Below are 10,120 nucleotides of genomic sequence, written 5' to 3'. Positions count from 1 at the left end.
TCCCCTATCGAAAGGATAGGGGATAAGATGTCTGATCTTGGTGGGCCCACCGCTGGGACCCCCGCGATCTCCCTGTAGCAACCCGCATTCTATGCGTAGCTGCATCTGCAGTTTCGGAAACCGCCGGGCTTCTGAGACGGGGACATGACGTCACACCACTCCCCCTCCATTCATGTCTATGGGAGGGGGCGTTGCGGCCGTTGCGCCCCCTCCCATTGAAATGAATGGAGGGGGCGTGACATCACATCCCCGTCTCGGAAGCTCCCACCATCCTTTTTTTCTTCTTCTTTCCTGTCCCTGCCTATTGCCCATCTATCCCTAAGCCCCCCGCCTTGAATTTTTTTTTTTTTTACAATCTTAGAAATGCCTTTTTGTCTACCTGGAAGTGTGCTCACTTACCAGGCAGACTTTCCCTGCAGGCGCAATGTCACTGATGCCTGCAGGGGGCCGACTTCCGCCCTTAGCTCACTTATACAGTGTGCCTCCAGCTGTTTCACCGCTACAACTCCCAGCTTGCCCTGACATCTATTGGCTGTCAGGGCATGCTGGGAGTTGTTGTGGCGAAACAGCTGGAGGTACCCTGTACAGGTGAGCTAAGGGCGGAAGTCTGATTGACAGGCAGGGAGCGAGCGCAGGCTGACTGAATTCAGCTGTGACGTGACATCAGCCGGCCACTAGGAGGGAGACTCCTAATGGCCGGATTTCAAAAGCAAAATAAAATGTTTTAATGACCAAAAAAATAATTGAAGTATATTAGAAATATGTTGTAGTACATAAAAAAAAATAAAAAAAATTAATGACAGTGCCCATTTAAATATAATAAAAAGCTACTCCCCTCAGCCTCTGCAAAGCTTAGCATCTAGCTGACCCCACAAACTCTCTCCTAATGCACAATGCATCCCGTTCCTAAAACACACAGGTGACCTTCAGCCCGATTACCTACCTCCCTCCCTCCCTAATCTAACTCCCAAATGATGTTCTTCACTACGGTAATTTTAGTTGATTAATCAAATCAATAATCAGCCAACTAATCAACTATGAAAATAATTAGAAATGAGCGAACTTACAGTAAATTCGATTCGTCACGAACTTCTCGGCTCGGCAGTTGATGACTTTTCCTGCATAAATGAGTTCAGCTTTCAGGTGCTCCAGTGGGCTGGAAAAGGTGGATACAGTCCTAGGAGACTCTTTCCTAGGAATGTATCCACCTTTTCCAGCCCACCGGAGCACCTGAAGGCTGAACTAATTTACGAAGGAAAAGTCATCAACTGCCGAGCCGAGAAGTTCGTGACGAATCGAATTTACTGTAAGTTCGCTCATCTCTAAAAATAATCATTAGTCACAGCCCCAATTGTAACACACATTTTCGAATAGTGGCTAGGTATTGTATATGTACACATGGGTGATGTGTACAGGTTATATCTGTTTCCTGGATGTATAGCTGGTTGCTCAAGCCCTAGTGTGGGATTGGGTGCTGGTTGTTATGCCTATAGTGCATCATACTGGGGTCTTGTTTCTAAGTTTGGGTTTTAGTCTTTAGGATTGCTATATGGATTAAGAAAGGATGTATAATATCTTTTAATAAAAAAGGGTGTGCACACTCAGTCCTTGGCTTTCTTTTTGCATGACTAATAATGAATAGCTGTAACACATCCACCATGAATGTCGTATACCATAAGCAGGTTATTTTAGACCTTAATCCTATGTTCATCACGCGTACATACTCTGCTGAGATTTAGTTTCCAGCTTTATTATACTAATGAAGTAGAATTGTTTTGTGGCCAATTACACTTTTAAGTCACGTGGGATTCCAGCTATGCATTTACTGTATATAGTCATAGATTGTAGAAGGTACAGTGCGTGCAGCCTAACATGCTTTATGGTGGTAGCTGTAGTTTTACAAAAAGTTGATGATAAATATTTGTAATTTTTGTAGGCACTAGTAACAAATATAGTAGAAAAAAAGGGACCTGTGCATTACAGGGGTTCTGTTGACTGTCAGTGCTGTTTTATTTATCAAGGGGGGAGATTTATCAAAGTTGTCTATGTCCCGCATCAATTTAGACCAAACTACAGAGGGTTAGGCTGGTCTATTGTGCGCCTAATTTATCAAATGGCGCACGGCTCTTTATAAATTCTGTGCACAGACTTCATGATCTATGCTTTAGTCTATATTTAAACCTGCTCCAATATGGTCTGACATTTCGGCGTACTTTCAGCCGATGCGATTGGTCGCTGAAAAGTCGCTTTTGATAAATTCTGCACCAATGCATTTTCCAATGCATTTCCATCTAAAATAGACTGGAATGCATAATGTTCTAAAAATCCTCTAGAGCAAAAGTCGCAAAAAAGTCGCACATATTTAGACTGTGACTTTCTGTGCAACAAATTTAGACAGGAAAAAACAGTCTAAATCCTTTGATAAATATCCCCCAAGGTGTTTATGAGGCATCTTCTCTTTAGTGGTGCTCTTTAGAGTACTTAAAGGACAAGTCTCACAGTAAACAATTGTTCAGCTTTTAGTGCAGAAGGTAAAGTTATACAGGTTTGTAAATCACTTCCATTACCAATGCTGCTTAGAAACAAGCTTTATCTGCATTCTTGTGTCTGACAGGAAATTCAGCTGTTCCAGGTTTTCATGACTTTCGACCCCCTATTCAGGCTGTTATCAGCAGCATCCAGGGGCCGTGACGTGACAATTACCCAGAAAACCCCTGTGCTGCAGAGAGCTCCCTGTGCTCGGCCTTAGCCCGTCCCATCTGATGAATATTCACACTGTCCTCCCTCTGTTCTGCAGTGATTGGCTGAGCAGCACTGCCTATTTGCCGGCTGATTCAGATCATAGTTCTCTCCCCTCTCCTTGCTAATGTTTTTACACTGATAACGGAGGAGAGGGGGGAGGGGAGGGAGCTGTCACACTGAGAATGGAGGGGAGGGAGAGTAGAATTGTCACACTGAGCACTGGGGAGAGAGGAGTGCAGGGCAGAGGAGGGGGGAGGTGATTGTGCCACTGTAAAGCTGTTTCATTGAGAGGAGGAGGGGGAGGGAGTGATTTTACAGTGTAAAACTGCAGCTTCCACTCCAGGGTCCCTCTCTCTGAGCTCTGAGATTACATTTTGTTTCCTCGTGGCCACCCTGCTGTATAGGGCTATGATTGGAGCTCAGTGTTATGTGGGAGTGACTAACATAAGTTAGGGGAGGTAACAAGTTCTCTGCTCAGGCAGCTGAGAGCAGTAAATGTGAGCAGTGCATGCAGGGAAATGTAGTCTTTGAGATCCCAGGCATAGCCACCATAACCAGGAAGTAACTGCAATTTATGAGCTGAATAGCCGGTGAATGGGGGGGCGGAAAAAAAATCACAAACATGTCAGAGAGGTGGTAGGTGAATATACTATGGAATGGCTAGATATTTTGTCTTTTCTTTGCTGCATGGGATATCTTCTTTAACTAGTACATTTAAAAACTGCTTGGGGTAGGGTGTGATAACACCCTCTTGTACCATTTTGATGGTGCCGATCCCCACTGGCAGCGTTTCCTTTTTTCTGATCCAACGTGTAGGATATGCCCTTTAAGCCAGTCCCAAGGCAGATCCCATATCCAGCCAGTTGTGACTCTCCTACTTGTTGGAATAAGCTACAGAGGACATAAACCTGATGTGAATGGGGCATTTCATTCTGGGATTTAGAATGCTCCTTTATGAAACCCTTGGGCTTTACATGTCCATATGGAAATGTGCAAGGAGTGAAGTGTGTTGCCTGCATTGGCAGACGTGTGGCTTTGCAGAAAAGCTTTATCGCTCAGACTGGCAGGCCACCCTAGTACTGGGCAAGGTTCTGAAGTGCAAAGATTAATTTCATCATAACTATAACCTTAAGACAAATTATTAGTGCAAACAGGGGTGTTCCTTGGATTTGGAAATCGTTTCATCTGTCGTACTCAGTGTACTTTCAGAGATAAAATAAAATGAATAGGAAAAGATATAGAGAAAAAATTAACCACAGCAAGGGATTGTCTAACCTGGGTAGATTATCTGTTGACTATTTGGCAGAGTTCTGCACTGGTAGGTGGGAAATAGCTTATGCCACACTTTACTGTCTGAATTATGGCACCGTTCTCTAATAAGATGTGATAGTGCTGCCATAGAGGTGCACAAGGACTCTACTGTTTCTCTGGATGCCTCTAATTTTATAGTCATACAAAGGTCTTTTCAGCTTCTAAGTTATTGTACCCTAGTAGCTTTGTCCTTAGAGGGGCGCAACTCAAAGCGCATGTATGGCAATGCACAAAGGTGGTCCTATAAAATGGGCGGCACAGCCTCTGTGCACTTTTGTACATGCTCTAGGAATACACTGTGTAAGGATGGATTCACACGTACAATATTTTGCACATAATGGATGCTGCAGATTTGTGTTCAATTATTTAGTTCAGATTGAAATTTTCAGTATCAAATATGCACAGCATAATGTATGTATGAGAATAGACCTTAAGGGTCTGTTCACACGGGCGGATTTTGGGCAGATTTTCTGCAGTAAATACATTGCTTAAGTAGTTGTAATCTTTTTTTTACAATTGACCCACTCATCTGAAATTCAAATGATTGTATGTTTTTTTTTTTTTTTTTTTTGTAAAACCAAAAGTGAATGCATTTGTAAACATTCTGTTTATCTCCCAGCATGTTTTTAGCATTACATGTTATATTTAAAAAATGCTGAAAAAAGCCTTAAAACCTCCAGTTGTAGACAAACCCTTGGGACCATAATTGCTGGTCTGTTCAGTCCATTTATATATTTACTTATACAGTGAAACCTCTTTGAGATGACCACCCAAAACTGCATAAAAAGTGGTTGTGTGTGTGTGTGTGTAGGAGGGGGCTTCTGAAAGTAGATGACCAATATGCATAATAGAAGATGGAACCAAAAATCGGTCACAGAACAAGGAGGTGGTCTTCTCAAAGTGGCGGTCTTTTGGAGAGGTTTCAGTGTTCTTAGATTTTTTGTATTTCTTCTTATTTCACCCTTCTTGTCGGCTGTTCATTTTTATGGATTGCGACTTTAATGTATACTCCAGGTCCATATTGAAAACTGACTTTTGTTTCTTCAGGGTTAATTGAAGAAGTTATTACCATCGGGTCAGAGGACGGGGACGTCACAAAAGGATTATTGCTCTCCTGTGTGCTACAACTGGTCTTCATGTTGTTGCTTTGATGTTGGTGAAGTAACACCGCTTCTTTGATTCTGGTAAGTTAAATCGTGCGTGTTTTTTTATTACAAACAAATTCTCTAGGGTTAATAAGTGACCATTGCATGCCATTCTGTGTAGTTTGGTTTCTGAGCGGAGATCTTGATGGCGTACATGCAAATTCTAACATCAAGTCTATGGACCCCTTGCGGGTATGGAAGTCTTTTTGCTGAGTACATCTGAGACGGCCATGTCCACAGTTCCCAACATGAAGCTCCACTTGTCTTGGTTCATCCTAATATGTTGCATTTGAGCTATCAAAGCTTATATACTGAAATGATGTTTCAGATGGGCATTGAGCCTTGTGGTTGTTGATGTGTATGACTGTAACACTAGTGGGAGTCTCTCGGCACTATAACTGCCCTACACTGCAAGATAAATGTTTATTGTATCTAATATTCCAATGGATAAAACCATTTATCTTAATTTACTGATGCTGATAAGGACATAAAATGTTTTTGTTGGAGGATGATTGTTCTCTTCTGTCGACTGATGGCTCCCAATGTATCAGCTACTTTATAAACCTTAAACATATTAAGATATGCACTGTCATTTCAACAAATTATGCTTAACGTGATAGTACAACAGAACATAAGAAACTTAATATATCTTCTCAGAGTGGCTCTTTTTTTCCACTTATCGGGCTCCTGTCCTCAACCCCCCCCCCCCTTCCCCCGCCCTATAATCTCCTTATTCAACTGAAAAAGAGCTCAAGTCCATCTTGATAGTGAAGGGCGATCAGCTCACTAAGGGACCTGCCCTTTGAAGTCTATGGAGAAGGATCTTGCTGGAGAGAACTAGAAGCAGAGAGACTACTGAAGCCTGTAGTAAGTATTAGACCTCACCCGGTGCTGGAAATACAGCTTACACCACTCAGTACTTCTCTGTAATGCCCTTCATTCCTCTGAGGATATGCTATAGAGATGGTGGAGACTAGCAAAATCTGTGTAGAGGAAGATTTATGCAGTTGCCCATAGTAACCAATTGGATTGCTTCATTTGTTTTTCAGTTAAAATGTAACTAAACTAATAAAATGTAAGGAGCAATCTGGTTGCTATGGGCAATTGCACCATTTTCTCTTTTCACATGTTTAAAAAAAAAAATCTCTTCCATAAGGATCAGGGTACCTCCTGTGTGCAGTGTGTGGGAAACAACATGAATTTGTCCTAGAATCTGTAAGGGGCCTACATTATGAAAAAAGAAAAAATTTACCTAATAGTGGACCTCCACTTGCAGGTATTTTAGTATCTTAAGCTGAGTACCCTGTGTTGCCCTTTTTTCCTTCCTAATCCTTGTTGGGGAGGAAAAGCAACAAAGGAGGAAGCTTTTAACCTCATATATTCTCATATATTGTCCTCATATCCCGACCTCCTATCCCTCAAATAGAAGGGAATGTGGTTTTGGGCGAGTGGGTGGGATTTGCAAGCCAGACCAATGCACAAAAAGGGTAAAACATAATAGGGATGTGATTTAAAGGGTGGGTGTGTCTTTGCAAGATGTGCAGAGGGTGTGGCTTGCAAGCCGGACTGACGCACTCACCAGGAGATATAGAGCGGAGCTTTTGGAGTAAGTTAATGGAAGTCCCATATACTTACATGGGACTTGAAACAAAAACCCCATCTGTCACAAAAGAGGGTAGGGTAGGGTTAATTTAACTATCATATATTTTTATTTGATATATAAGTAACATGTGACCAAGTATTGTTGAAATATCTCCAGCCGTACGGAAGTTATGCTGGAACATACATTTCCTCTAGATTTGCATGGGTCTTTAAACAAAAACCCTGACCCTCGCAAATGGGGGTGGGTAAGGGTTAAATAACTATTCTATATTTTTAGTGGACATATAAGTAACATGTGACCAAGTATTGTTGAAATATCTCCAGCCGTACGGAAGTTATGCTGGAACATACATTTCCTCTAGATTTGCATGGGTCTTTAAACAAAAACCCTGACCCTCGCAAATGGGGGTGGGTAAGGGTTAAATAACTATTCTATATTTTTAGTGGACATATAAGTAACATGTGACCAAGTATTATTGAAATATCTCCAGCCGTTTGGAAGTTATGCATTAACATATAATTACCATAGCCTTGTATGGGACTTTAAACAAAAACCCTGACCCTCCCAAATGGAAGGGTGAGTAAGGGTTAAATTACCTATCCTATGTTTGTAGTTGACATATTAGTAATATGTGTACCAAACTTCATGTTAATATCTTTAGCAGTTTGGAAGTGATGGTGGAACATACACACACACACACACACATCGAGTTTTTTTTATATATATATATATATATATATATATATATATATATATATGTGTATGTGTATGTATATATATATATATATATATATATATATATATATGTATAGGGATCGACCGATTATCGGATATTCACAATTTTCTAAGTTACCGGTATCGGCAATTACCTTGCCAATAATGTGGGCGCTTTAAATAAATGAACTGCAACGGCTTTTGCGGGGCCATAGACCGCCGCCTGCTTCTCTCCCCCTGCCGGTTCTGAGTCCAACCAACGCCGCTGCTCGATTGCTTCCCTCGGCCTATCCTCTGGCTGGAGACTGCCGCCACCGCTGCCCTATTGCCTCCCCCATCCCTGGTTTTATAATTACCTGTTCCCGGGGTCCGCGCTACTTTTGGCTCCGGGCCGCTGACGGTGACGTCACGTTGAGGACGTCACTCGTCATTGCGCAGTGCACAGCAACAGGGCAGGACGCCGCAGGAACCACAAGTAGCGCGGACTCCGGGAACAGGTAATTATAAAACCGGGGATGTGAGAGGCAATGGAGCAGCGGCGGTCTCTGGCCAGAGGATAGGCAGGGGGAGGCAATCGGGCAGCGGCGGTGGTTGGACTCCAGGACAGGCAGGGGGAGAGAAGCGTGCGGTGGCGGTCTCTGTTCCCGCAAAAGCCACTGCAGTTCATTGATTTAAAGTGCCCGCTTTAAATCATTGATCTGCAGCGGTTTCTGCGGGGCCAGAAACAGTTTCAGGGTATACCCGCACACACACACACTCATTTTACCAAGGATATTTGGGGGGGGGGGATTAAAATGCACGGAATATCGGTATAAGTTATCGGCTATCGGCCTGAAAGTGCACAGGTTATCGGTATCGGTCGATCCCTAAAATATATATAATATATAAAACTGATTATATTATTAACTGATGGATACGTCTGTATCTGTAGATAGAAATAGGGTACCTTAAAACTTTACTTTTATTGTTTCTCTTAAAGAGATATACAACACTTAAGTTTAGCTTAAAATCAGTTATCGTTGGCCACTAATACCTACCTGGTTTATGTTTTCCTATTATGTGCCATGTGTACTGATTGCCGTTTCACATATGCATCTCAGTTCCGCTCTGCCGAGTGGAGTACTGTGTCAAAATTAGTCTCTTCTCTTCTGCGCGGATTCACTCCTTATTCACACTACACATGGTAGTCTGACGGTGCTTGTGCTTTCCTGATTAGTATAAAGTGCAAAATCTCTAGGCTGTCAGCGCTAGTCCAATAAAGTTCCAGGTTATATGTCACATTAATCATAAAGTCTATTGCACATAAAGGCTATTGCACTTTATTCACCCATGTGATGGAACCATTTGACTAACGTGTTCGATGCCATCCCTTAATCCCGGGGGTTGTGGTGGGGTCTGATACTCACAAAATAAGTCTCTTCGCCGATGACGTCCTGATCGCACTGACTCACCCTTCCACCTCTTTACCCCATGTAATGTCCCTAATAGCCGACTTCAGTGCTGCTAGCATGTACAAACTTAATGTGTCGAAATCGACTGTTCTCCCTCTTCAGCTGAGTGAACCTTCTATTCTGTCCCTCTCCCAACGGTTCTCTTTTAATTGGGCTTCTACTGGTATTGCCTATCTGGGTATCTTTCTTACTCCCTCTCCTTCTGACTTGGTCTCCTCTAACCTCTCCTCCCTTTCCACTCAGCTGGCCCGAGACACTAAAGCATATTCTCGCTTTCCTCTTTCCTGGTGCGGCCTCATTGCTGTGGCCAAGATGTTTCTCTTGCCTTCTATCCTTTATCTATTTCGCACCTTGCCTGTCAGGTTCCCCCTCTCCTCTATTAAGAGACTTCAATCCCTTCTGATGAGGTTTATCTGGCAGGGGTCTAGGGCGAGAGTTTCAGCTAGATTACTGTTTCTACCTACACATATGGGGGGCTTGGGATGTCCAGATCTGCTTAACTACTATAGAGCGGCTCATTTGGTCTATTTACAGCAGTGGTGGAGGGGGGATTCGGATGCCCGCTGGATGGCTATGGAGAGAGAGAGATTGTGGGTGTACCCTCTCTTCAATACCTCTTGTGGTCGGTAGCAATTACCCATAAGACTGTGGACACTCTTAGTCCCACAATCTCCACTTCTCTGCATATGTGGCTCTTCATTCTGTCCTCTAAGTTGCTCTCCCTTGTCTCCTTCCAATCTACTCTGTTCTATCTCTTCTCCTCCTGCATACTTCCTTCTCAAATTGGATCGATAGTGGGGTTACATGTTTGGGTGATGTCTCACCCCAGGGCTCCCTAGGCACATTTGAGTTCATTAGGTCCAGGTACGACATACCAGCTGGGGACTTTTTTAAATATTTGCAGCTACGTCATTTTATTTCATACCATAAGTGGCCTTCTGAGTTAACTCCTAGACCGTATGATGCCTTTTTCCTCCAACACTCTGGCGCCAAGGGTGGAATATCGATCTCCTATAAAGCCTTACAGTCCTCCTTGGCGCCGGAGTCGTTCTCATTCCAAGCTGCCTGGGAGCGGGATCTGGGTATCTCTATTAATGCAGAGCAGTGGCATGATGTCTGTAGTATACCATTAAACCTTTCTAAATGTAGCACTC

At 43.0% G+C, this 10,120-nt stretch overlaps 1 protein-coding gene across 2 annotated transcripts in view; it reads left to right on the top strand.

The window, feature by feature from the left end:
• The window catches only part of OSBPL3 (oxysterol binding protein like 3), a 240,803-nt gene that overhangs the window by 45,868 nt on the left and 184,815 nt on the right, over positions 1-10,120 (top strand). For both annotated transcript variants that reach the window (XM_056519828.1, XM_056519831.1), the window contains exon 2: positions 5,101-5,237. The gene's annotated coding sequence lies outside the window, so the exon portion shown is untranslated. The remainder of the gene's footprint in view (positions 1-5,100; positions 5,238-10,120) is intronic.

This window comes from Hyla sarda, chromosome 5, assembly GCF_029499605.1.
Source record: "Hyla sarda isolate aHylSar1 chromosome 5, aHylSar1.hap1, whole genome shotgun sequence".
NCBI lineage: Eukaryota > Metazoa > Chordata > Amphibia > Anura > Hylidae > Hyla > Hyla sarda.
This window is presented reverse-complemented; position numbering and strand designations above follow the sequence as displayed.